Source organism: Mesoplodon bidens, assembly GCF_964165515.1.
Source record: "Mesoplodon bidens genome assembly, chromosome: 2".
Lineage (NCBI taxonomy): Eukaryota > Metazoa > Chordata > Mammalia > Artiodactyla > Ziphiidae > Mesoplodon > Mesoplodon bidens.
Genome location: NC_138177.1, coordinates 93,609,745 through 93,637,368, shown reverse-complemented (window position 1 = coordinate 93,637,368; position 27,624 = coordinate 93,609,745).

Below are 27,624 nucleotides of genomic sequence, written 5' to 3'. Positions count from 1 at the left end.
ATGTATTTAACACATTCTAAAAGTAATAAACTCTTATTATAAGGTAAAATTCCTCAAGTAACATACTAATTCCATTTTTCTCTCCCCAGCATCCTTCAGCATACCTTTATCGTCTTTTCAGTCTGGGTATGTGCTTTCTAAGTCTGCTTTTATTATTTTAAATGACTGGGAAATTTTTTCTGTCATTTGGAGTTGTCTTTCTCCCCTTTCTTGAGTTGGACCTGTTTTTTCCAAAAACCCATGTCTTTCTAAATTACTTTTGTCTTCTTGAGTTACTTAGTTCCCTATTTTGTTGCAAAAAATCATTTTGTGGTTAAAATGAGTAAAAATGTACAGGAAGTACGTTTTTGTGATTTTTGAGGTCTTGTGGAATGAAAATATATTTCAACTATATATCTGCTCTGTTTAGTTTTTTCCTCTTAGTTATTTTTTTCTAATTGTTTTTGCCTAAAGGATTTTTTGCTTGGAGTATTTATGAATTATATACTAATAAGCTGTTTGGAAGCTCTCTGGGCATTGATGATCCTTACCGTAGAAACTGATAGGTCAGTAAAATGGGTCTTTCATTGGAGAATCCACTAAAATTAGTATACAGTTGTCTTTTTCTCTTGGCCAAATTAGCTTCCTCAGAAAGAAATTATCACTCTTCTGCCTCAAAGAATGTAAACTTAGATTTTATTATTCTGAGAGAAATCTAAAAGAAAGAACTTGGAGGTGTCAAAATCCACTGTGAAAACTTTCACTTAACCTACATGTTTTAATAGGGCACCTCATTGTCATTCTCACCTGTGTCTAGTATTCATATTCTGGTATTTATATTTTTTGAGTATCAGAGAGTAAACGATTTACTTCTGCCAACATTTGGGAGGGACAATTGCTTGATGATAGGGCTGGAAGAAGGACTCTGGGGGTTAACCTTCTCCTTAACAAGATATTTAATCAATGCTTCTTTTTTTAGATTTTAATATACAGATTTTAAAATTACCCAAATTTGCAATTCTCTATCCTTTTCAGAGTTTTCTGTAGAACATTGCTTTTTATTTCCACTGTGCTGACAGTTTTTATTTAAAAATTTTAAAAAATCTGATTTGCTAAGTCATTTCATTTATGTGTCTTCTTTATACTCCAAAGTTTTATTAACATTTACAGTGTGCTTTTACCTCCTTTCCCATTATCTTTCTATTTATTTTTGTTTTAATTTGTTTTCTTTTGTTTTCTGTTTTTAATTTTAGAGCTATAATGTCAGAAATATTTTCACCCAGTTTGGTCTAACAATATATTATCTACTCTTAGTTTACAGAGTTGAATGAATTACATGTAACAAAGAGAAAAATAATTTAAAGTATGCCCTTATATTTTATCTTTTATAATTAGAAAAGTATGGCTTATAAAAAGGAAAATACAAGCTAAACAAAAAACCAAAATGATATTTATGCCTACTTTGAAGTCTTCTCCAGATAAAATTTGAACCAAGGGAATTTAAGAGAGGTGAAAAATATATTTGGATCAAAAATAAAATGATATGATCTTTCACCTGAGTTTTGCACCTTGGGGAATGGAGTTGCAGTTGCTTCTATCTTCACTCAAAATTTCCATTATGGAACACATTACTTTGTAGATTAATTTTCTTGGTATGATTTAACATATCTTATTACATTTCTTATTACATCCTAAGACTGATATGCTCTCTAAGGCTCCTCTAGACTTTGAATTTTACAGGTATATAAGCATTTTCAGATATCTCAGGCATAATTTTATTTTTCTTATATAACAAAAATATACACATTCACTTTTTTCCCATGGTACATACATTTTATTTGTAATCTACTCAGTATACCCATACCACTGCTAGATAACAGAAGAAAAATAAAAAGTATATATGTATTTCCAAACAGAGGATGCAATGAAGATGAGAAATCAAGATGCATTACAGAAAGCATAATAGAAAACCATAGGATGTAAATTATCCTCTGTTACTGCTCGGTGATGCTGTCTCACATTGTCATTTAAAATAAGGTACAGTGGGGTTCCCTTGGCTCTCTGCCCTGGAGATTGCATGAAGGGTTCCCTCAACTCTCTAATCTCGGTTTAACTATTTGTTAATCCCATGGGTAACTCATTCTGCCAGGCGTCTTCCCTCCTCTTCTTCCCTGCTTACTACATGCTTTACCATTACTGCACTTACTTAGTTTAACATCTTCATAAATAGCAAAAATTTACCAAAAATTTACCAAATTTTCCAAAGGCAATTTGGAACTTCATTGACCTCTTTGGGAAACTTGAGGCCTTCCCAAACTGGCTCATCCAGGACTTGCCCCTTCCCATCACTTCCATTCCTTCTGCCTCCTTTCACTACCTTTGCTCTTCCCTGCAGCTCCCTTAAGTCCTTTGATCTGTCTGTCTCCCTTCAACACCCCTGCCCAACTTTTCTCTTCCCACTCCAGTCCCTCAGCTTCCTATAGTCACTAGAGCTTTAGGCCTCCTGTCTCTATTGGGGGACTCTCAGAGGCAACCACCTGAGGCTGAAAAAGCTAACTGGAAACAGACTGGCTATTTTATCCACTCAGATGTCTTTGGAGATACCCAGATGGCTGCTGGGTATCTCTTTGGTCCCTCTCCCCATATTTATTCCACAACCTCCATAGGATTACACATCAGGTCAAAGAAGATGGTGGGAAACTCTAAGCCATCATATTGAACAGATAACCTCAACTTGTTCCAGCAGTCAGAATAATCCTGATTAATAATATAAAGTGGGGCAAAGACAAGGGCCAAACCTCTGTTATATAAACCAGGGAGTTTTGTATTTCTGTGTTTATGCATGACTCAACTAAAATTTTAGAATGAAAGCTATAAGATCTTTATATGTATCTGTCTGTATGTTTATGTATGTGTGTATGTCATGAATATGCAATATTTTCCAAACTTCAGATGGCATTACCAAATTGTTCAAATGTCCTGACAACTTTTGACATTTTGCCTTCTCCACATCTAATCCCAATTGATATATTTTATACCCAAAATTGACTTTGGGGTTTCCCAGAGGGCCACTGGAAAATCACAGAGAATTTGTTCTTTCATCTTGTAAAAAGAGGTGCTAAAAATAATTAGATTTATTTAATATTATATAAATGATTATATAAATTGCATGGGAAGTATTGTCAAAAAATACTTAGACTTCCCTAGATTAAAGTTGTTTGGGTAGAATGTTATTAATATAAATATTTCAAAAATTACTAAATAAAATAAGGTGCAGTAAGGCATGGTGTGATCTCCTTGGTGGTTTGGCTTTGAGATAGATTTTCTAAATACTCTAAGACAAAAATGTTACTGCAAAGAAACAAGCAGAAAGAATGGGGAAGCACTTATTATTAACTTGTAAAAAGTGTCATCTGAAGATATATCACAATACAATGTGGTAATCATTATTCAGCTGTGTTTAAGTCTGCATTCTTTAAGTTTATTTTACTTTGGCTGGAAACAACTTTAAAATGTATGTACAGATGTAGCTTGGTAATATGTTATTAATATGATTTTATAACCTTATAAAATTAAAAAGTAGCTTAGTTAAAAATCAATTTGAAAGGAAAAGACTTGAAATATCTTTATAGCCTTGTGAACAGACTTGATTTTATGTGTAAATATACAAGAAGAAAGTAGAAAAAGAGCTATAATAATATTATATGAGTGAGATTAAAGAATTGCACATCTGAACCAGAAAGAAAGAAGTCATTAGTGTTATGTAAGCAGAGTACTCCGATCACACAGAACTATGAAATGTAAGTCTCCACAAAAGCCAAATATTTAGAGTCTTCTCTAAAGAGCATTTTGTTTTAGCTTTTATTGGTAAAATGCATGCATTATTTAGAGATAGCCATCACTTTTATTAATACTTCTTTGTGTTAATTTTTTAATCCTAAAGATTAACTTAAAGTAAAATGTGTTAATTATATATTAGTAATAGTAATAATAGTGTATAGTACTTTAAGTTAATCTTTAGAATAAAAGTGTACAATTAATGAATTAATGTGAGCTGTAATTATCAAACCTATAAATACATTCTGGAATGGAAACAAAGCAGTTCTCACATTTTACATTCAGTTAAAGCATGCGTGATTGGTCAAGGTGTGTTTTATTTTAAAATTTATTTTAACATACAGTGCCATAATAATTAATACTTTTAATATAATAGTTAGATTTTTTTTCCTATATAATGTTTGTGAAGTCACTGGATTATTATTTGGGCTTCCCAATATAATCAAGTGAGTCCTGAAGTGTGGAAGAGAGAGGCATAGAGTCAATGACAAAGAGTGATAGGATGTGAAAAAAACCCAGCTGGCCATTACTGTCTTTGAAGATAGAAGGGGACCATGAGCCAGGAAATGCAAGCAGTCTCCAGATGTTGGAAAAGGGGAGAAAATTGCTTGTGCCCTAGAGCATCCAGAAAGGAACGCAGCCCTGAAAACATGTATTTCAGACTAGTGTGATCAATTTTCAAATTCTGACCTCTAAAACTGTAAGGTAATAAATTTGTGCTCTTTTATGCCACTAAATTTGTAATAATTTGTTACAGGAGCAATGTGAAACCAATAAAAGAATAACAAAAAAAATTCAAATAGTTTAACAGAATGCACAAATGGTACAAATAGAAGACAAAACCTAAACATAGTCAATGAAAAACTGAACAAAAGTAGTCTAAATAACCCAAATAAAAGTGGTGCTTGTCACATTAAATAAAAAGTAAGACACAATTCTGTTTCCTCTAAGAAAAGCAATTTAAGTATAAGACTCTAATAGGTAAAAAGTAAAATAATAATAAGATAGGTAGTACTAACACTATTCAAAGAAAATTGGAATGACTATATTAAAATACCAGACTAAGAATATTTCAGAAAAAAGAATGTTATCAGGGTTAAGAAAAGTCATTTCTTAGGATGTCAATTTATCAAAAGTACATAATTTAAAATATCAACACAGATAATAAAAAGGTATTCAAAATACATGTAATAAACACATTCACAGTTATAGTCAGAGATTTTAATACTACTCTTATAATTGGTAGAATATACAGAAAATCAGCAAGGATGTAGATTTGAACAGTATTAATCAACTAAATGGTAACTATAGAACACTCCACCCACAAAAAGTTGAATATACACAGAATATTTGCAGCGATAGGCCATATTCTGAGCAATAAAACAAGTCACAATAAATTTAAAAGGATTTAATTCATACAAGGTATGTCCTAGCAAAAGATTTGATAGACAGGTTCACTTAATATGATGAAACATTGTTAGAAAAAAAAATTTAAATCATAAATAAATGAGAGGGTTATGACATTTTTCTTGTGTATCTTTAGATTCACACAATCCCTACCAAAAAATTAACTCAAAATGGATCATAGACCTAAATTTAACACCCTAAAATTATAAAACTTTTAGGAAAGAATATTTGTGATCTTGAATTAGGCAAATATTTCTTAGACATGACACCAAAGCGTGATCTGTAGAAGAAAAGTATGTTTAATTGGACTTAACCAATATTAAAATTATTTGATCTTCAAACAGCCACAAGAGAGAAAATACTAGCCATCGATAAGGGAAAAAAATATTTGCAAAGTATATATCCAATAAAGGAATTGTATCCAGAATAAATATTTTTCAAAACCTAGTTGACTAGTTTCTAATTACTGCTGTATAAATTGCTACCAACTAAGTGGCTTAAAACAAAGCAAATTTATTTTCTTACAGTTCTAGAGGCAGTAAATCTGAATTCAGTTTCATTGGGCTAAAGTCAAGGTGGTGGCAAGACTGTGGTCCTTTAGGAGACTCTAAGGGGAAAATCTGTTTCCTTACCTTTTCTAGTTTCTACAGGCTACCAAACATTCCTTGGCTCATGGCTCCTTATTCCATGACTCCATATTCCTTGGCTCATGGTTCAAAGCCAGCAGCTTAATATCGTCTCTCTAATTTCTGCTACCATCCTTACATCTTATATAAAAGGTTTTTCAGACACACTCTAAGGAGCATGTTTCCTTGACAGTGCATCTCCTAATTTTAACATCTTTTCCAATGAGGATAGGCTGATGATTTCCCAAATCAGGAATTGCTGGTTCATTTTGCTTAACAGTTCTTCCTTCAATTCATCTTGTTCGTTTCCCATTTTACTATAGGTGGCAAGACAAAACCAGGTCCCACCTACTTGTGGTTTGGAAATTTCCTCAGCTAAATTTCAGAGTTCAACATTTACAAGTTTTGCTTTCTACATAACTACAGGACACACTTCAGCTGAGCATTCTGCCACTATATAATAAGGATTCTCTTTTTGCTAGTTTCTAAGAACATGTTCCTTATATCCATCTGAACCCTCCCCAGGAGTCCCTTTCACGTCTGTATTTTTACCAATCTTCTGTTAAAGATGATTTTTGTATTAAGCTCATGTGTGTTTTCTCTTGTATGTTCCTCATTCTTTCTGAACCCTCATCAGAAGCACCTTTCATGTACACATTTCTACAACAGTCCATTTATGATCATTTAGATATTATCTAAAATAATACAGTTTTTCTCTACCATGCTCGTCACTTATTTCTGAGTTCTCTTTAGTAAAGGCATTAACATTCATATATTTACTCACAGTCTATTCAAAGCAATCTAGGCCTTTTCTATCATGATCCCCCAAATCCATCCAGCCTCTGCCCATTGCCTAATCTCAAAGCCCTTTCCGTGTTTTTATGTATTTGTTACAGAAGCATCACACCCCCGTGCCATAATCTGTCATTAGTCTCCTGTTAGTGCTATAACAAATCGCCACAAACTTATTGGCTTAAAACAAATAAATATATTATAATATAGTTCTGGAGGCCTGAAATCTGAAATCAGTATTACTGGAATAAAATCAAGATGCCAAATGCAAATCAAAACTACAATGAGATATCATCTCACACCAGTCAGAATGGCCATCATCAAAACTAGAAACAATAAATGCTGGAGAGGGTGTGGAGAAAAGGGAACACTCTTGCACTGCTGGTGGGAATGTGAATTGGTACAGCCACTATGTAGAACAGTATGGAGTTTCCTTAAAAAACTATAAATAGAACTACCATATGACCCAGCAATCCCACTACTGGGCATATACCCTGAGAAAACCATAATTCAAAAAGAATCATGTACCAAAATGTTCATTGCAGCTCTATTTACAATAGCCCAGAGATGGAAACAACCTAAGTGTCCATCATCGGATGAATGGATAAAGAAGATGTGGCATATATATACAATGGAATATTACTCAGCCATAAAATGAAACGAAATTGAGCTATTTGTAATGAGGTGGATGGACCTAAAGTCTGTCATACAGAGTGAAGTAAGTCAGAAAGAGAAAGACAAATACTGTATGCTAACACATATATATGGAATTTAAGAACAAAAAAATGTCATGAAGAACCTAGGGGTAAAACAGGAATAAAGACACAGACCTACTTGAGAATGGACTTGAGGATATGGGGAGGGGGAAGGGTAAGCTGTGATAAAACAAGAGAGAGGCATGGACATATATACACTACCAAACGTAAGGTAGATAGCTATTGGGAAGTAGCCACATAGCACAGGGAGATTAGCTTGGTGCTTTGTGACTGCCTGGAGGGGTGGAATAGGGAGGGTGGGAGGGAGGGAGACGCTAGAGGGAAGGGATATGGGAACAGATGTATATGTATGACTGATTCACTTTGTTGTTAATCAGAAACTAATGCACCATTGTGAAGCAATTATACTCCAATAAATTTGTAAAACATAAAAAAAAAGGATGTCAGCAGGGCTGGTCCCTACTGGAGTTTCTAGAAAATAATTCCTTGTCTCAAAGTCCCTTCCTCTGTCTCTAAAGCCAGCAGCATAAAATCTTCTGTGACCTCTGATTTTGTCTTTTACATCTCCTTTCTCCTTCTGAATCTCTCGCCTCTTTTAAGGACCCTCGTGTTTATGTTAGGCCCACCCAGATAATCCTGAATAATTTCCCCGTCTCAGGATCTTTAATTAAATAATTTCTTCAATGTTGCTTTTACTATGTAAGTAAACATATTCATAGGTTCTGGAGATTATGATGTGGACATATTTTGGAAACTATTATTCAGCTGAGCACAGTCAATAATAAGGAAATAGCCAACCCAGTGAAAGAGTGAAAAAAATATTTGGACATTTCAAATGATGTCAGATAAACACATAGAGAGATTATTGACATCATTAATCATTGGGAAATGCAAACTAAAACCATAATGATATACTGCATACATCTTAGAGTATTCAACAACTGACCATAACTAACCCTAATTGTTGCTGAGGACTTACAACCCTCCTTCACTGCTGAAGGGAAGGCAAAATAGTACACCCCCAATGGAAAACAAGAGGGCAAATTCTTAACATTGAATCATCTACGTACTACATTATTCAAGTTGTTCCACACCTAGATATTTTCACAAGAGAAATGGAAGTATACAGCCATAAATGACATGTACAGCTTTTTTTGTAATAGTCAAAACTGGAACCAACTCAAATATCTAATGGATAATCAGTTTCTGGAATGTTCACTCATGGAATACTATTCAGCAGTAAATAGGAATTAATTATTAATATATGTATACAATGGACAGATGTTAATGTAATTATACTGACTGAAAGAAGACCAGAAAAAGAGTGCCTAATCTATGATGTCATTTATCTGAAATTCTAGAAAATACAAACTAATCTATAGTGACAAGAAAGGAAATCAATTTTTGCCTGTGGTTGTGGTAGAGATGGGGTTTGTGAAAAGGAGCAAGAGAGATTACAAAGGGACAGAAAGAAACTTCTGGAGCGTGATGACTATAGTTAATAATATTGTATGGAAAACTGAGAATCTGCTAAGAGAGTAGATTTCAAGTGCTCTCATCATAAAAAATAACTGAGTGAGGAGAGGAGATGATATGTTAATTAGCTGGACCATAGTAATCATTTTGTTATGTATATGTATATCAAATCACCATCTTTACACCTTATATGTACACATTTTTAATTAAAAAAAAAGAAACTTTTGGAGATGATGAATGTATTCATTAATTTGATTTTGGTGATGGTTCCCTGGGTATATGTATATGCCCAAACTTACCAAAGTGTACACTTTAGATATGTTCAGTTTATTGTGTGCAAATTACGCCTCTATAAAATTCTTAAATACTTAATAATAAATATAACATTTGTATATAGAAAGGCACCACTAAAGGTGAGAAAATAAACACCACACAATGAAAAGAGATATTTGCAATACATTTTTCTATCACAAAATCTTTTAAATTTCACAGAATATTTTAAAAAATACTGACAATAAACAATATTGATGAGTATTCCTATTGTGGTTATGTAGGCACTTTTGTCTTATGCTGCAGGAGTACAAATTTGTAAAACTTTAGTCCAAAGCAGTTTATCAAAATATATGTATATTTTAAAGCATAAATATGTGCATACTCTTTGATCACAAAAGTATACCTATAAGATTTTACCATAAGTATATTCAAACAAGGATCTTGGATATGTGTAAATGAATTTCATTGCAGCAGTTTTATAAATAGGTAAAAAGCTGGAAAACTAAATGTACATGGTAGAGAACTGCTAAAATATATTATGGCAACTTCAAACAAGAGAGTTTGGAATCAATGGTAATTTAGATATTTTCAAAAGGAAGATATTTAAGATAAAACATTTTATTTTTGCTTATATATATAGAATATATGTGTGTTATATATATATACACACACATTAAAAAAAAAACCTTACTCTGTGATAACTAATCTTACTAGTGAGTCATGACTAATGCTGTGAAAGTAAGTATACATTTTTTCCAAATAAAAAGCTTTTTAGAATAAACAATCAATGAAATCACCCAAACCAAAAATCCACCATTACATAATAGCCTTTTGAATTAATGGGAGAGAGTAAGCTTGTGGAATGAAGACAGTCCCTTTTCCTTCATCTATTCAATAGCTTGATATTAGGACTTTAGAAAATTCATTTACATTAAAGAAATAAACTTACACTACAAATCATACTTTTTTTTTTTTTTACAATTCAGTATATCTTAAAGAAAGAGAATATCTGAGTTCAAGGAAAGAGAAAGGCATAGGAACATCATGACATAAATTAACTTGCTGCCATTATTTTCCATTTCTTAAAAGTTTTAAAATGTCATTTATTTTTATAATGGCTTAATCATTTCCAGCACATTCACTTAAGACAATAACATATAAACTGTTTCTGTTAAATGAAAACCACTGTGGTAGCTGACACAAGTAGACAAGGCTCGTACTGAATGAAACTAGAGGAATTTCCTCTTTATTATAGATTTTGAAGATCAAAAGTGTTAAACCTTTTATTTTATAGATTTTTGATGCATGAAAGTTTGTGACAGTAAAAGGATAAAGATAATGTGTTATCCTTACCCACCACAGAATACTGATTTACAAAAGATATAAATCCAATACTTTCATGCTAGTGGGGACTCTGTACTCTATTTTACAATCTCAAAATTTTTTCACACAGAAAGTATTTTCTGATTAAAACAAAATCTTGTCATATATCTTTTTTTTTTTTTTTTTTTTTTTTTTTTTTTTTTTTTTTTTTTTTTTTTGCTGTACGCGGGCCTCTCACTGCTGTGGCCTCTCCCGTTGCGGAGCACAGGCTCCGGACACACAGGCTCCGCGGCCATGGCTCGCGGGCCCAGCCGCTGCGCGGCATGTGGGATCTTCCCGGACCGGGGCACGAACCCGTGTCCCCTGCATCGGCAGGCGGACTCTCAACCACTGCGCCACCAGGGAAGCCCTGTCATATATCTTTAAATGAATATTACCCTCATGTAATTTAGCTTGTAATAACATTTCCTAAAAGTACCACTTGGAAAACATTAGAAGCATATATAGTTTTTAAACAGTCAAAAATATAATTGGACTTTCCTTGTCTTTCTCTTAAATCTGTATACACAAACACTGTCAGCTTACAATTTATGGCATTCAGGAAATACTTTAGAAATCACTAGTATCCCAATCAAGTACAATTAATATATTTAAAACCTATTTATTTTTATGTTAAAATTATTACTGTTTGTACTACGGCTTAATCTAATTTCAATATCCCATGTTTTTGAATAGTAATTGTGCTAAAAATTGATTCCAGTAGGGATCATTTTAAAATATTTATTCCGTAATGTAGTGATTTAAGGTATTAATATATGTGTGAGAAATACGGAAGTATAAGCTCCAATTATTCAAAATCCAAGATATCCACCTTCTCTAGTCTAATAAAATCAGTTAAATCTATAGAAGTGAGTGTTGTATTGTTTTCATTTTTCTGAAAATCTTCAAGATTCAGATTGTGGAGGCATTGAAGAAGTGTAAAAAAGTTGTAAGCTTTGGAAATCTGCCTAAGGGGATTGGTATTCTGTAATGGTCATCTGGATTTGGGAAACAGAATTAAATAGATGAAAGCTTTGAAAGGTAAGGTTCTGATACCCTACTACTAGGTTTTATTAGTATAGTGTGGTGGAAGTGGTGAGGGTAGATTTCAGCTCATGCTGTTTAGAGGAGAGAAGTCTGATAAATTGATATCTTTCCCAACAGCTGAATGGAATAATTCAAAAAATCCTTGAAATATCAGTATACTACAGCCACAGTTCTTGGTTTAGGTAACAAGATGGGCTACTGATTTGGAGGTATTACCAAGTTTTATTTTGTTTTTTGTATTTTGTTTTCTAACTAATTGGTTTACATCATTTTTTAAAATTTATTTTCAATTTACTATTGTAATTAAAAATTAGGAATATCTAATTATATGCAAAGCCAAATACACACTGGAATATTACTACATTGGTATTTTTAAATGATAACATAATCAATATTTTAATCAGTATTTACATATTTTGAGTAATGTTCTTTTTACTATAGAAACCTTGGAAATACACAAACTTCCCTTATTCTTACTACAGCCAAGCAGAATTAGTAACTTTAAGTGGATTATTATAGAAAAATGGTTTATGGGGAGATTACACCTGGTTGCTTAAATATATTGATAAATGATATTAGCTGGCACATTGTCTTTCTTATAGATTGAACATAATTTACATTCAGAAATTTATAGGGAAAGGATGTGTGCCTAATTATATAAATGTAAAAAAATAATTTAGTTGTACATTTTTCTTTTTTTCAGTTATATATATATATTTTTTTTTCATATACTTTTCTGTTATAGGTTATTAAATCCTTGTTGCTTATCTACTTTATGTATGGTATTGGATTGGCCAAAATGTTCGTTCGGATTTTTCTGTAAGATGGCTTCAATAGCACTTGGTTGTCTTTAACTTCATTTGAAACAGTTTTGTTAAATTTTGTGTGACAGCTATCATATCAGTGTGCATTTATTTATTTATATATATTTTAAATGCATTTCTTTCTTTTTGGCTGTGTTAGGTCTTTGTTGCTGCGCAGGATTTCTCTAGTTGCAGTGAGATGGGGCTACTCTTCGTTGCAGTGTGTGAGCCTCTCATTGCGGTGGCTTCTCTTGTGGAGCACGGGCTCCAGGCTCACAGGCTTCAGTAGTTGTGGCTCATGGGCTCCAGAGCGCAGGCTCAGTAGTTGTGGCACACGGGCCTAGTTGCTCCGTGGCATGTGGGATCTTCCTGGACCAGGGCTCAAACCCGCGTCCCCTGCATTGGCAGGCGGATTCCTAACTACTGCACGCTGAGGGCTGAGGGAAGCCCTCAGCAGGCTTATCAAAACTGGTGAATTTTTGTGTAGCTATTTTAATACTGAAGATGGAAGAAAAAAAGCAACATTTTTGGCATATTATGCTTTATTATTCCAAGAAAGGTAAAAACACAACCAAAATGCAAAAAAAGATCTGTGCAGTGTATGGAGAAGGTGCTGTGACTGATGAATGTGTCAAAAGTGGTTTGCGAAGTTTTGTGCTGCTGATTTCTCTCTGGACGATGCTCCACGGTTGTGTAGGCCAGTTGAAGTTTATAGCAATCAAATCGAGACATTAATTGAGAACAATCAACATTATACCATGTGGGAGGTAGCCGACATACTAAAAATATCCACGTCAAGCATTGAAAATCATTTGCACCCTCTTGGTTACGTTAATTGCTTTGATGTTTGGGTTCCACATAAGTTAAGCCAAAAAAAAAAACTTCTTGATCTATTTCCGCATGTGATTCTCTACTTAAATGTAACGAAAATATTCCATTTTAAAACAAATTGTGATGGGCAATGAAAAGTGGATACTGTACAATAATGTGGAACAGAAGGGATCATGGGGCAAGTGAAATGAACCACTACCAACCACACCAAAGGCCGGTCTTCATCCAAAGAAGGTGATGTTGTGTATATGATAGGATTGGAAGGGAGTCCTCTAGTATCAGCTGCTTCCCGAAAATGAAACGATTAATTCCAACAAGTACTGCTCCCAGTTAGACCAACTGAAAGCGGCACTTGATGAAAAGCATCCAGAATTAATCAACAGAAAACACATAATCTTCCATCAGGATACCAGAAGAATGCATGTTTCTTGGATGACCAGGCAAAAACTGTTACATCATGTCTGGGAAGTTCTGATTCATCCACCGTATTCACCAGATATTGCACCTTCGGATTTCCATTTCTTTAGGTCTTTACAAAATTCTCTTAATAAAAAAAAAATTAATTCCCTGGAAGACTGTAATAGGCACCTAGAACAGTTCTTTGCTCAAAAAGATAAAAAGTTTTGAGAAGATGGAATTATGAAGTTGTCTGAAAAGTGGCAGAAGGTAATGGGAAAAATGAGTGAATATGTTGTTCAATAAAGTTCTTGGCAAAAATGAAAAATATGTCTTTTATTTTTACTTAAAAGCTGAAGGCACTCTTTGACCAACCCAATAGATGGTACCTATTAATTCCATACTCATGATTTACCTTTCCTTTCCACTTTGGTAACCGTAAGTTTGTTTTCTGTGTCTATGAGTCTGTTTATGTTTTGTATATAGATTCATTTGTGTTATTTCTTAGATTTCACACATAAGTTATATCATATAATACTTGTCATTCTCTGTCTGATTTACTTCATTTTAGTATGATAATTTCTAGGTCCATCTATATTGCTAGAAATGGCAATATTTCATTCTTTTTTATGCCACAGTAATATTCCATTGTGTGTGTGTGTGTGTGTGTGTGTGTGTGTGTATATATATATATATATATATATATATATATATATATATATACCTACCACATCTTCTTAAACCAATCTTCTGTTAATGGGCACTCAGGTTGTTTCCATGTCTTGTATTATAAATAATACTGCTGTGAACATTGGGGTGCATGTATCTGTTGAATTAGAGTTTTCATCTTTTCCAGATATATGCCCAGGAGTGGGATTGCTGGATCCTGTGGTATTTCTATTTTTAGTTTTTTAAGGAACCTCATATAGTTTTCCAAATTGGTTTCACCAATTTACATTCCCTCCAACAGTGTGGGGGGATTCTGTTTTCTCCACATCCTCTCCAGCATTTATTATTTGTAGACATTTTGATGACAGCCATTCTGACTGGTGTGAGGTGATACCTCATTGTGGTTTTGATTTCATTTCTCTAATAGTTAGCAATGTTGGGCATCTTTTCACATGGCTATTGACCATCTATATGTCTTCTTTGGGGAAGTGTCTGTTTAGATCTTCTGCTCATTTTTTTGATTGGTTTGATTTTTTTTTAATTTTTTTGTTATAGGGTTGAATGAGCTGTTTGTATCTTTTGGGTATTAACCCCTTGTCAGGCGCATTGTTTGCAAATGTTTTCTCCCAGTATATAGGTTGTCTTTTTGCTTTGTTGATGGTTTACTTTGCTGTGCAAAAGCTTTTAAGTTTTATTAGGTCCCATATATTTATTTTTGCTTTTATTTCTTTTTCCTTGGAAGGCTGATCAAGAAAATATTGCTACGGTTTATGTCTGAGAATGTTTTGCCTATGTTCTTTTCTAAGAGTTTTATGGTGTCATGTCTTATATTTAGGTCTTTAACCCATTTTGAGTTTATTTTTATATATGGTCAGGAAGTGTTCTAATTTAATTGGTTTACATGTAGCTGTCCAACACCACTTATTGAAAAGACTGTCTTTTCTCCACTGTATATTCTTGCGTCCTTTGTCATAGATTAATTAAACATAGGTTCGTGAGTTTATTTCTGGGCTTTCTATTCCATTCCATTAATCTGTATATCTGTTTTTGTGCCAATACCATGCTGTTTTGATTACTGTAGCTTTGTAGTATTATCTGAAGTCTGGAAGGGTTATGCCTCCAGCTTTGTTCTTTTTCCTCAGGATTTCTTTGGCAATTCTGGTTCTTTTGTGGTTCCATATAAATTTGGGGTTTATTTGTTCTAGTTCTGTGAAAAGTATCATGGGTATTTTGATAGGGATCACATTAAATCTGTAGATTGCTTTGGGTAGTTTGGCTGTTTTAGCAATATTAATTCTTCCAATTCAAGAGTGTGGTATTTTCTTACATTTCTTTGAATTATATTTAATTTCCTTTATTAATGCTTTACAGTTTTCTGTGTAGAGGTTTTTCACCTCCTTGGTTAATATTATTCCAGGTATTTTTATTTTAAAGCAATTTTCAACAGGATTTTCTACTTTCTGTTTCTGATATTTTATTGTTAGTGTAAAGAAATACAACAGATTTCTGTATGTTAATCTTGTAATCTGCTACCTTGCTGAATTTATTAGTTTCTAATAGTATTTGTGTGGTGTCTTTAGGGTTCTCTATATAGAGTATCATGTCATCTGTGAATAATGACAGTTTTACCTCTTCCCTTCCAACTTGGATACCTTTTTTTTTTTTTCTTTTTCTTGTCTGATTGCTGTGGCTAGGACTTCCAATATTATGTTGAATAGAAGTGATGAGAGTGGACATCCCCTTCTCTCTATTTTCTCCTTCTAGAATCCCCATTATGTGTAGTTTGGCATGCTTTATATTACCCCATAGATCTCGTATGTTGCTCTTATTTTTTTTTTTCATGTTTCTTTCTGTCTGCTCTTCTGATAGGGCGATTTCCATTATTCTGTCTTCCAGATCACTTATTCATTCTTCTGCATTATTTAGTCTGGTATTCATTGCTTCTGGATTGGTTTTTATCCTGGCAATTGAGTTGTATAATTTTGATTGGTTCCTCTATAATTTCTAGTTCCTCACTACAGTGATCTGCATTTCTATTGATAATCTTTCTTTATTCCTTTAGCATTTTTTCTTACCTCCTTTTTGAACTCAGGATCTAGAAGACCTGAGTGAGGTCTGATTTATTATTTGTTCTTTCAGGAGATTTTTCTTATTCCTTTAATTGGGAGAATTAAAAATCTCTGCCTTTTCATTTTACTTAACTTTCTCTGTCTCTACTAGTTTAGGAGAAACAGTTATCTACTGTGGTCTTGAAGTGCTGTTTTTATGGGGGAACATCCTGTGTAGCATGAGTTCAATATTTTTGGTACAAGGGCTCTTTTTGGTGTGGATTCCCTTCATGTCTTTCCTCAGAGTGTGCTGGATGTTATGCTCTTTATAGGGTGTTGGATTGGTGTTGTGACCAGATCCTACACTGGATGTTGGGTGAGACCCCTTCTTTGTTCCCTAGCTGTCACAGCCCTGTTGGGGATTGGGTCTGCTCCACAGTTGTTGGAGGAGAAACCCTGAGGGTCAGGTTCCATAAGGCTCTATTGCCCTTGAGTACATGCTCTGTCCCAAAGGAGGTGTGCACTGAGGCAAGTGAGTCCCATGTGTCCACAGTGAATCTATGTGCCTCCCATGTAGGGGTCCACAGTTCTGCCCAGAACCAGCTCAGGGTTGTGTCCCTTTTTCCACTGTGTTCATCCCAGACCTAGTGCTAGGCTGTGGTGTGGAGTGGGCTGGTACTGCAGGCTAGTTAGTGTGGCTGCAGGAACTGTGGTAGTTGTGTGCAGCCTGGGACCTGGGTTGCCTCTTTGGCAGGCCTCTCCCAGGACCTGTCTATACTAGATCTGGCTTCAAGCTGCAGTGTGAGGTGGGCAGAACTGAAGTGCTTGGAGAATCAAACCACTGTGTACCTCTCCCAAGGGGCTGTCCACCCAAGATGTGACATTTTTCTGTTGCCACCCAGTGTGCATGCAGACAAAGCCTGCCACTGCTGGACCCACCCCTGCCATGTGTGAGTTGACACTGGGCTCTGAGTTTCAGCCGGCCCTCAGGGCTGTCTCCAAGTAGGTAGACCAAGTCCTCTCCCAGGGCCCATCTGCCTGATATTCAGCACCTAGCCACCGTTTGTACTAGCAGTCTCGCCCAGCATGCATTTCAGGCTGAGAAGTGCAACAAGGTAGCAGCTGTCAGCTCAGGTCTCTCTCCTCCCTGATTGCTGGTAAGCCAGCACATGTGTACTCTTCCTGAGCAGAGCCAGGCCCCTCCAGTGCTCCTTCTGTCCCTGTGGATTTCCCAGCAGGCAAGGGGGCCGCCCCCCAGTGCAAGGACCTGCTAATGTACACCTTTCCTCCTTCACAAATCCCTTCTAGTGGTGCCAGTCCCGTCCTGATGCTTTTTTTTTTAAGTCCTACTTAATTATGTGGAGATGTTTCTTGCAGCTTTAGTTGTATTAGAGAGCTTCTGCCCATTTCCATTTGGCTTTCTGTGAGAATTGTACCATGTGTAGATGTATTTTTTTGATATGTTTGTGAGGGGAGGTAAGGTCCATGTTCTCCTACTCTGCCATCTTGATTCTCTCCAGAGTTGTACACTTTTCTGTTCTTTCTGCTGTTTATACGAAAAGGCTTGGAGAAGACAAATTTTGTTTATTAACACACAATAATAAAAATGTATAGCCAGAACTTATTTGCAATAGTGGGTACAGAAAAGATAGATTTTAAAAATCCATGTTTTCTTATATTTCATAGCCTCTGTTGAGTTAGTTTAGAGCCAGCTTCATTCTGATTCATGGACTGTGACAGAAGTGACATGGTTCCCTTGTGAGAAAAGTCATTAAGACCAACATCCCTCCTCAATATCTCTTCCCCTTCAGTAGTGACCAAGAATTTCATGTGTTGAGATGATTGTAGAACAAGATAGAAACTGCCTAGATATTAGAATCACTGCACTGAGGATTGGTGCTTTGGAGGGTGTCCCAGCCAACATCAGATTTTGTGTGGGAAAGAAATATAAGGAGATACACCATTGCTGTGTTTTGATATATAACATTTCAAGGTCTACTGTCATTGATTAATACAAAGAGCACAGAGATTAATTACACTGGTTAAGAAGGGCACAGAATATAAGTACTGGAAGGTGTTGGTAAAAGTGAGGGCAAGAGGACCATCTCATGACAAGATGTGCCTGAGTGGAGTGGTAAGCTAGGTTTAAAAAGGTAGGAGGGAAGGGGATAATAATGAGTAGGAAAAAAAGCCACATGGAAGGAATTATAGATAAAATTTTAGGACTATGGTATAGTCTACAAAATCTTTTCCTTTACTCTATTGTTATATGGTGTACAGAACATCTTGATTCTTAGGAGTAATTAAGGAGTGTGGGAAACTGAACTTTACCAGTTATTTTTGTCAATTATTCTGGCTCCCATTTATTTAATTTGCCTTAGTCTCCTTCCTCTAAAATAACTACTGTATCAGCCAGGATATCATCAGGGAATGGAGAGTACAAACTAATTAGGATATATAAGGAAGGTGTAAAAAGAAGTCATTTACAAAGTTTTGCACAACATAAAGGTGAACATCATAAATAAGTCTAAACCAACGCAAGCATTAGAGTTGCTGTTATCATCCCTAAGACAACGAAAGACAAAGAAAAGGTGCACGTTACTGGGACTGAGAAGGAGAGAGTCTTATAGATAAGTTACTTTGGGGCAATGGCTTTCATTTATGAGGCACAATCAGCATAAATCTATCTCAGAGGGAGAGTTAGGGAAACAAATATCCTGATCTCACTTCTCTTTCCAAACATATGGAGGATTCCTTTTGACACAGTTGGACTTAAATAGGCTAAAGGATCTTATTGATGCAATCTATATAGGTTGACTTCCTGGAGCAGATAGCAGGGTAGAAAGAGATTAAGAGTAGATGGAAAGTCAAAGAGAAGATATTTGTCTTTGTTCACACACCTGGATGAAAAGTCCATGTCCCAGACACAGGTGATGTGCAAATCAGGTTAGCTACCTTATAATTAAAGTGATGTCAGTTCTTTCATACTCCCATGTGAAAACTAAAATACTATTCACTACTGTCCTTGTTTCTGTGGCTGGGCAATGAGGTGTAAAATGGTATAGATGCCTTCCTCTACTATCCATTCCAGGTTCCCATTGACTTTTATGAGCATCTCAATTGTATACGGTTCTTTACTTGATGGCACGATATGAGTTCTTGGTAGTCTTTTGTGTTGGTGTGGTGTGTGTGTGTGTGTGTGTTGTTTTGATATTTTTCCTAGGAAATATTCTACAAGGAATTACTGAAAGGCACCCTAATCAACCCTGGGACTCCAAATATAGTCCTACTTGCCCCATTGTGTTGCATTTGTAACCTACTGTATCAAATTGTCAATTTATAAATTGGAACCAAATTGATTACTACTGAAGTCAAATTTGTCAATCCACTTAGCCAGTAGTGTTCAAGGGTCTAGCTTGAACCTCTTTAAATGATGGATGTCCTTCAGGGAATGAAGGTGGAAGGTGCCAGACCTTTTACAAATCAGCTGATACCTGGCACTGTGTTACTTCCCTGCATTCTCTTGAAGAAAGCCAATAAAAAGTCCAGCTCAGGTTCAAAGGAAGGAAAAAGGCCTTCCATCTCTTGCTGGGAGACTGGAATGTACAGTTATAGGTAAAATTATTAGTCACCATCTTTGGAAACAATCTACCATAATTTCTTTTTGCCATAGGTAAATCCAATTATCATTGAATTTGCTGGGCCCTAATGCCAACTTCAAGGAAGCTTGAACTATAGCTTGAATCTTCTGTAGCATCCTTTCTTGATGCAGGCCATACTCAAAACACCCTTAAGGAAACTGGGTAAATAGGTTATAGAATAATGTTCAATGTGGTGTATGTTTTCTCCCAAATCTAAAAAGACTCACATAATGTGATGTCATTTTTCACGTTAGTTGTTTTTCTCAGATTAGAGAGGATAAACTGACTTGCACCAGACCTCTGGACTCTTGAAAATTTAACTTCCAGCATCGGTATCTTTTATTAAATAATTTAGTTTTCTTACTTCCTATTCAGCATATCCAATTAGCATAATATCATCAATGTAAAGAACAATGGTTTTTGAGGCTCATAGGTTTCCTCCAGGTTATGATAGAAATGGATAATTTATATTGCCTTGACATAAGACTTTAATATTTGGCAACATTCTGTTCTCACAAGTAAGCAAACTACTTCTGATTTTCTTTAATGATATAAATAGGGGGGAAAGAACCCTTTTCAGGTGAATAACTGCAAACCAGGTCATTGTTCTGCTCATGAGCTTTTGCCTTCTCAAGAGCTGTGTTGGAAGAAAATCAACAATTTTGGAGGACCAAACTATAGCATTTGGAACTGTACCTGTGATTGTTATTAAGAGATGATTTTTTATACTTACAAAGCCAGCTAAGTGTTTAATCCTCCTTGGATAGCTTTCAGCTTTGTCCCCATCCTTTTATATCTAGTTAAATAACAATATTTTTAGTGACCTGCCTTTATTGAATTTTTTTCAGTGCACATAACTTAGTTAGATTTTGTAGAAACAACTTACTTTTGCCTTCATATTATGCTGGTTCATAGGATTTTAATTAAATTTAGTTAATTTAGAAAATTAATTAATGTAGAAAAACAAGTGCAACTAACACAACAGACTTTGGAAAAATACAACCGACTCTTGGTAAGGCAACAATACAGAATTGGTGGAATGGGACCATAACTGCATGGGCATATTAAAGAATAGCCAACTAGCTACAAATTCATCTGGGCACTGGCCATTGGCCAGAGTGTTTTGCACAGAGACTGCTGAGTGTCTGTAATCTAGAGAGTTGTTTATATCAAGATCAGTTAAGAGAGAAGTTTGTGTACATTTAAAAGATAGAAGATGCTCTGATTAAAGCTGAGGCAGGAGACCTGAGGGCCTGCTCTTTCAGTCTACTCCTCATCTTAAAGAGAGAGATAGAGATAGAGATAGGGAGAGAGAGAGAAAGAGAGAGAGATGAGTTTTTCATTGGCCAAACAACCTACTTAAAAGAGATGTATTAACAGTCTCAGGAGTAGAAAATAAAATGGCAATATTTGGAATTTTGATGAGATATATATTTACCCATCTGGATTTTGCACTGGCCAAAAAAGTTAGCTAAATGAGAATGTATTAGCAGACTTATTGCATTAGTTCTTTATTGCTGCTGTAACAAATTATTACAAACACAAGTGATTTAAAACAACACCAGTTTTTCTCTTAGAGTATTTGAATTCAGAAGTCTCAGAGTGTCTACAGGGAAGACATTATGGGGGCTTCAGGGAAGAATCTGTTTCCTTGTCTTATCAGCTTTTAGAGGCCACCTTTACCTCTTGGCTCATGGCCTCTCCTATATAGCACTGTAACTTCTTTCATTTGTGCTCATATCTCCTGATACTGAGTCTGATCCTTTTGCTTCTCTCTTATAAGAACTCTTAGGAGTACTTTGGATCCACCCTCAAAGTTGGTTAACCACCCATCTCAAGATCCCTAACTTAATCACATCTGTAAGGTCCCTTTTACCATGTAAGGTAACATATTCATATGTTCTGATGATTAGCATGTGAATATCTGTTGAAGGCTATTATTCAGCCTATGACACTCAGGAAGAGAAATTTGAGAGAATGGAAGAATATCAGTATTCAAAACTGTGTTGAAGTACATGTGATATTTTCATTCTATTCTTAATAACTTCAACTACTCTTCATATTCTCCATATTCTTGTCTCTCTGCAAATTTTGCACAATTTTCACATTTACTTTCTAGTTCATTAATCTCTGTCCAACTTTTTCTAATCTACAATGTAGGACATACTTTTTATTTATAAACAATTCTACCTTTTTCATTTATAAAATTTCCTGTTGGTACTTTTATATAATACTTAAAGGCATTTGTGAGTTCCCCAAATTTCCATTAAACTTTTTATTTGTAGTCAGTTATACTCAGTACAACTCATTTCAATATTTAATGTACATGATAATGTAAATCTTTATATATTGTTTTGCTGAATCTCATACCTGCTTCACCATTCTTTGTTTGCTATTAATAGATATATACATATGTATATGTATTTTATATATATGAAAGTTAGTATATGACAGGTTATATATGCGTGTATATATATAAAATAAAAATCACAAGTATATAAATCCTACTTGTTCAGACCAATGAAGTGTTACAAAGTGAACACATTTCTCTAGCTATACCAGGTCAAGAAGTGGAAAATTTCAGCTCCCAGAAATAGCTTCCATGCACAGCTTCCACCACAATCTTGTCTAACTCTGTGTATTATCTTGTTTCAAGATAATGGGTTTTTTTCTGTAATTTTTTTTCTCACCATTTTGTTAGTATTTTGGAGTTCGACCACTTGGGTTAAAATTTATTCTCCTGTACTTCTTAAATTCTCGGGCTTTAAGATGTTGGGCAAGTTAATTAACTTTTTTGTACATTATTTTCTATATCTGAAAAGTGAAAATATGAATAGTAGATACCTGTTGATCTGATCTTACAATTAATTAAGAAAACCTATGCAAACTTGCAAGTAAAGTTTCTGGTATATAAAAGCCCGAATAATTGTCAATAATTATTAAAGTTATTATTTCCTCATAATAATTCTAGATGAAAATATCATTATGCCTTTTTATTTATATATAAAAATATTGTAGGCTTTTGATTAGTTAATTTGCCTAATATCAGAGGGCAGTTTATTCAGGACCCAAAAATCTGATAATGACTACAAAGTCCATGCATTTTCCACCAGGCTATGATCCTGCTATTGCTTAAGTTAGAGAAAGGGACAGTGAGAATTTTGTGAACTTCAGCAAATATATGTCTCTGGTTGAAATTTTTAGCATAACTCTATAGATGTGACCATGTGAGTTCACAGTCAAAAACATCTCAAAACCTTGGAGTATACTAGTTAATTGTGTTCAGCATAGTAGATTAGGTAGATAGAGATATAAATATATATTTATATCTCTCTATATATTTATATCTATATATATCTATATATAGATATTTATAGATATATATATATTTATTCAAACTCAGTTTCAATAATATATAAAATTTTGTATGTTCTTTTATTTACCAATTTATCAATTACTTATCTACCAATAATTTCTAATTAAAAATCAAAAGTCTGTTCATGTCTCTGGTTTTTTAGAACTATGTAGAATTTTAAACAACATTTTAAATAATTCTGTTTTATCTATGAATATAGAAATACATGCAGTAACAATTCCTTTTTATATTCATGATGTTTTATACTATTTGAAGATAGCTGTGCTTAGTATAATAAATAACAAGATGATAATATAGTGACTAAGTCAGAATAAGACTAATGTGCCACACATCCTCCCTTTTTGGTCCTCTTCTCTCAATTCTTGTTCCACTGGTGATCTCTTATTTTCCTTAGGCTTTATCCATCACTTCTATAGAGACATCTATGAAAGCAGTAAATTCAAACTTGATATTTCATATTCTCAGATATATTTCTACTTTTCTAAACCTTCTCCTGGAATTTTATCAAGAAGCTCAAGCACTGATACATTTATCAACTCCCACACAGAAATGGTTTCTACTCTTTATTCACAACACCAACACTTTTTTTTCCAGAGACCCTGAGTCAGAAAATAATACTGATATTGAGTACCTGAAAAGTGTCACATATTATCTCATATTCTTTACATGTAAAATATACATATAGATAGGGTTCCTTATTATCCCTATCTTACATGCGAGTGATGAGGAGGCTATGCAACTTGTATGTGGTTTCTCAGCTGTAATTTATGCACCCAGGATCTAAATTCAGGCAATTCCGTTCCAGATGTCACTATGAAGTATTACCTTAGTATGAAATCCAGGGTCATTTGTTAGTCCTCCAGTATCTTTTTATTTATTTATTTGTTTGTTTGTTTGTTTGCACCAGGTTTTAGTTGCAGCAGGCAGGCTCCTCAGTTGTGGCTCGCCAGCTGCTTAGTTGTGATATGTGAACTCTTAGTTGTGGCACGAATATGGGATCTAGTTCCCTGACCAGGGATAAAACCTGGCCCCCCTGCATTGGGAGCCCAGAGTCTTAACCACTACACCACCAGGTAAGTCCCACTCCTCCAGTATCTTAATGATTAAGAAAAAGAGTTGGTAATGAAGACCCATTTCTTCTCCCCTTATGTAAGAAATTGGAGGAGTAACAAATGACCCTGGATTTCATACTAAGGTAACATTGCATAGTGACATCTGGAACAGAGTTACCTGAATTTAGATCCTAGATGCACAACTTACAGCTGAACAACCTGATGCAAATTCCATAGTCTCCCATTGCTCATATGTAAAATGGGGACAATAAGCAATCCTATTTAAAAGTGGTTCGACATGTAGGATAATATCTGACACATTTTAGCTACTCAATAAATATACATGTATTTTCCATCCATTCCCACTTATTCATTCTTGCAGCTGTTATTTTCTGTTATTAATTATAATCTGTTAATATATTGTGCACTCTGTTAATTAGTTTTTCTGCCTGGCATTTCCCTGTTTATTTTGGGGCTGACTTCCCAAGCACTTCCACAGACACAGAAAATTTAGATTAATTTGAATAGTAAATCCCTCTGATTGATTTTCTTCCTTGATGAAAATATACATTTATATAACTGACATCTTACCAATCAGAGTTATATTTTTTTAACTTGAAAATTAATATCTTTATCAGCTTTCCCAAATTTACTTCACAGTGTCCTCCTTTCAGGTAGAGCAAAACAAAAGAAAGCAAAAACAAATACAAATTATACCTCTGTCCTTAGCTACCATTATTTTTTGTTGTGGATTAGAACATTGGTTTAAAAAGGATTAACAGTAACAATAAACATTATAAATAAAACAAATAGCAAAGTAATCATAAAAGGAGAGAGTAACTTCCAAACATGAAAGACTATCTAACAGAATATGTTAACAAAACCAACAATAAATGTAACGCAAACAAATGTGAATTAGTCAATCATATAATCAGAGAACAAGGAGAGTAACCAAAGGAAGTGATAGAATTCTCCAAACATTATTCTATCTAGAATGGGCTTTGACCAAAAGATGGAAATTATGGTTCTACAGGCAAGGCATTCCTCAATGTGGTAATGTATATTAAAATGTTGAACATAATAAATATGAACATTACAATCCTTAATAAAAAATGGATATGTTAGACTGGCTTAGACTGATACCATTAAATATTTGAACAAAATAATTGTGGTTTTCTAATTGTACACATTCACTGTGGGTTCTTGATGTGGGTTCATGATGAAACATTTCACAAATTTTCTAAAGGTGGTCAATCAACTGATAATGCAGAACAAACCAATTTGTTTCTTGTTATAGTTATATATTTAGTTATAAATTGATAATTTAGCATTACAATTTTATATAGTAGCCTAAGAAAATTTAATAATGTCAAAATGCCCCTTAGATATAAACTTAAATAGTGATGGTATTTCAGGAATGGGAGCAAGTATTTCCTGAGCCTACAGGCATGAGGGTCCAATTTTTTTGCAGCGTAAATGCAATAAAATTATGAATGGCATTATATCTTTTAAGATTCTTACTTGGAAGCAAAATTAACCAATTCTTGCTAATTTGAGTAGAAAAGTGATTTATTTCAAAGATATTGAACAGGTTGTAGTATCTTCAGAACTTTCCCAAAGCCAGGGAAATAATGCCTCAACTCACATGGTAGGTCAAAGGAAGGTAACACTTTCACTTTGGATGTGCACATAGATAAGCTGGCATCACAGACTCCTCCAAAACTGGCCCACTGGACAATGCTAGAATAGCTACCACTACTTGCCTCTGGACAGAGATGCAAATCCACCACTGCCTCCAACTTTGACTTTGTTTTCTGTCCATGAAGAATTAAATACTATAAGAATTGCCTTTCTGCCATAAACATCCAGGAAAACAGACAATATATATGAAATAATAATATCCAAACATTGAGCAACACACAGTGTAGCACTGGGATCATAAGAAAAGGAAAAAAAAGAGATGTTATACAGTTTCCTCAGCTTATCATTAGAGGCACTTTCTAGACCACAGAGAAGGAGAGGGAACCCAGCCCTAGACAGGTCTGGGAAGAATTTACATTGCATCAGCCAGAGTAGAGGTACCTCTTAACACAGGGCAATGAGAGAGTCATCAGAAAGGTCCTGCCTTAGGATGGGACTAAATTAGCCCTAGATGAATCTTGCCCTGAGCATGTCCAAAAAAAAATTCCTAAAACAGACACACACACACACACACACACACACACACACACTTTAAATGGCTGAATTGATTTGTGGGTAACTTAATTGCATGCCAGAACAAAACCTAGCACTATTTGAAGGAAAACAACAAAACTCTACGAGCAACAAAATAAAATTCATCGTGCCCAGAAAAATTGCCAGGTATCAAAACAAAACAAAACAGGTATATATGACCTGTGAGACAAGAATAATTTTAATAAATCAAAATGGATGCAGAAATGACAGAGATGATCTGTCTGCAGACAAACCAGTTACAATATTATAAATATTGCCAAGAATGGGAATGAACACAGGACAGTAGGAGAGTAAATAAAGATACAAAACATACTTAAATGGAACTTTTATAAAAGAAAATTACAATGCATAAAATTAAAATTCATTGGATGGATTTAATGGCAGAATAGATTACTGAAAAAAATCTGTGAAGTTGAAGATATAATGATAGATATTATCATAAATGAAGTACAGAGAGGAAAAAAGACTAAATGAATTGGGCTTAACTGACATTTAAGACAATATAAAGCAGATTCCATTCATACATTTGGCTCCTAAAATAAGCAGAATGAGAGAAGGGGGGGAAGGCAAAATATATATTTGAAGAGATATGTTTGTAAAATTTCTATAAGTTATGAAAACTATAAACCACAGAAACCAGATGTTCAGTGAATCCCAAGCAGAATAAACCTAGAGAAAACAATGTCAAGTTGCATTATAACCAAATTGTTGAAAAACTGTTTGGGAGAAAATCTTAAAAGAAATAAATCAGAGGAAAAGATTGACACATGTATGCTATACGTATTACAAACTGTAATAAATATTACATTTCTCTCAATATAAACAAGGCTAAAATAATCACTTTATACAACTTTGGTGCCTTTTAATTTTATCTCCTAAATACAACATTTTAGAAGAAAAATTACTGGGTCAAAAATATGTGCAATATAAAAACTTTGTATACACACTGCCTAATATCCATTTGAAAAGTTTGCACAGATTTAGACTGCCACCTTCATTTTATACACATTGCTAACCTATATCCTTGTGAAAAGTGAATATTGTGATTTGTAATAATT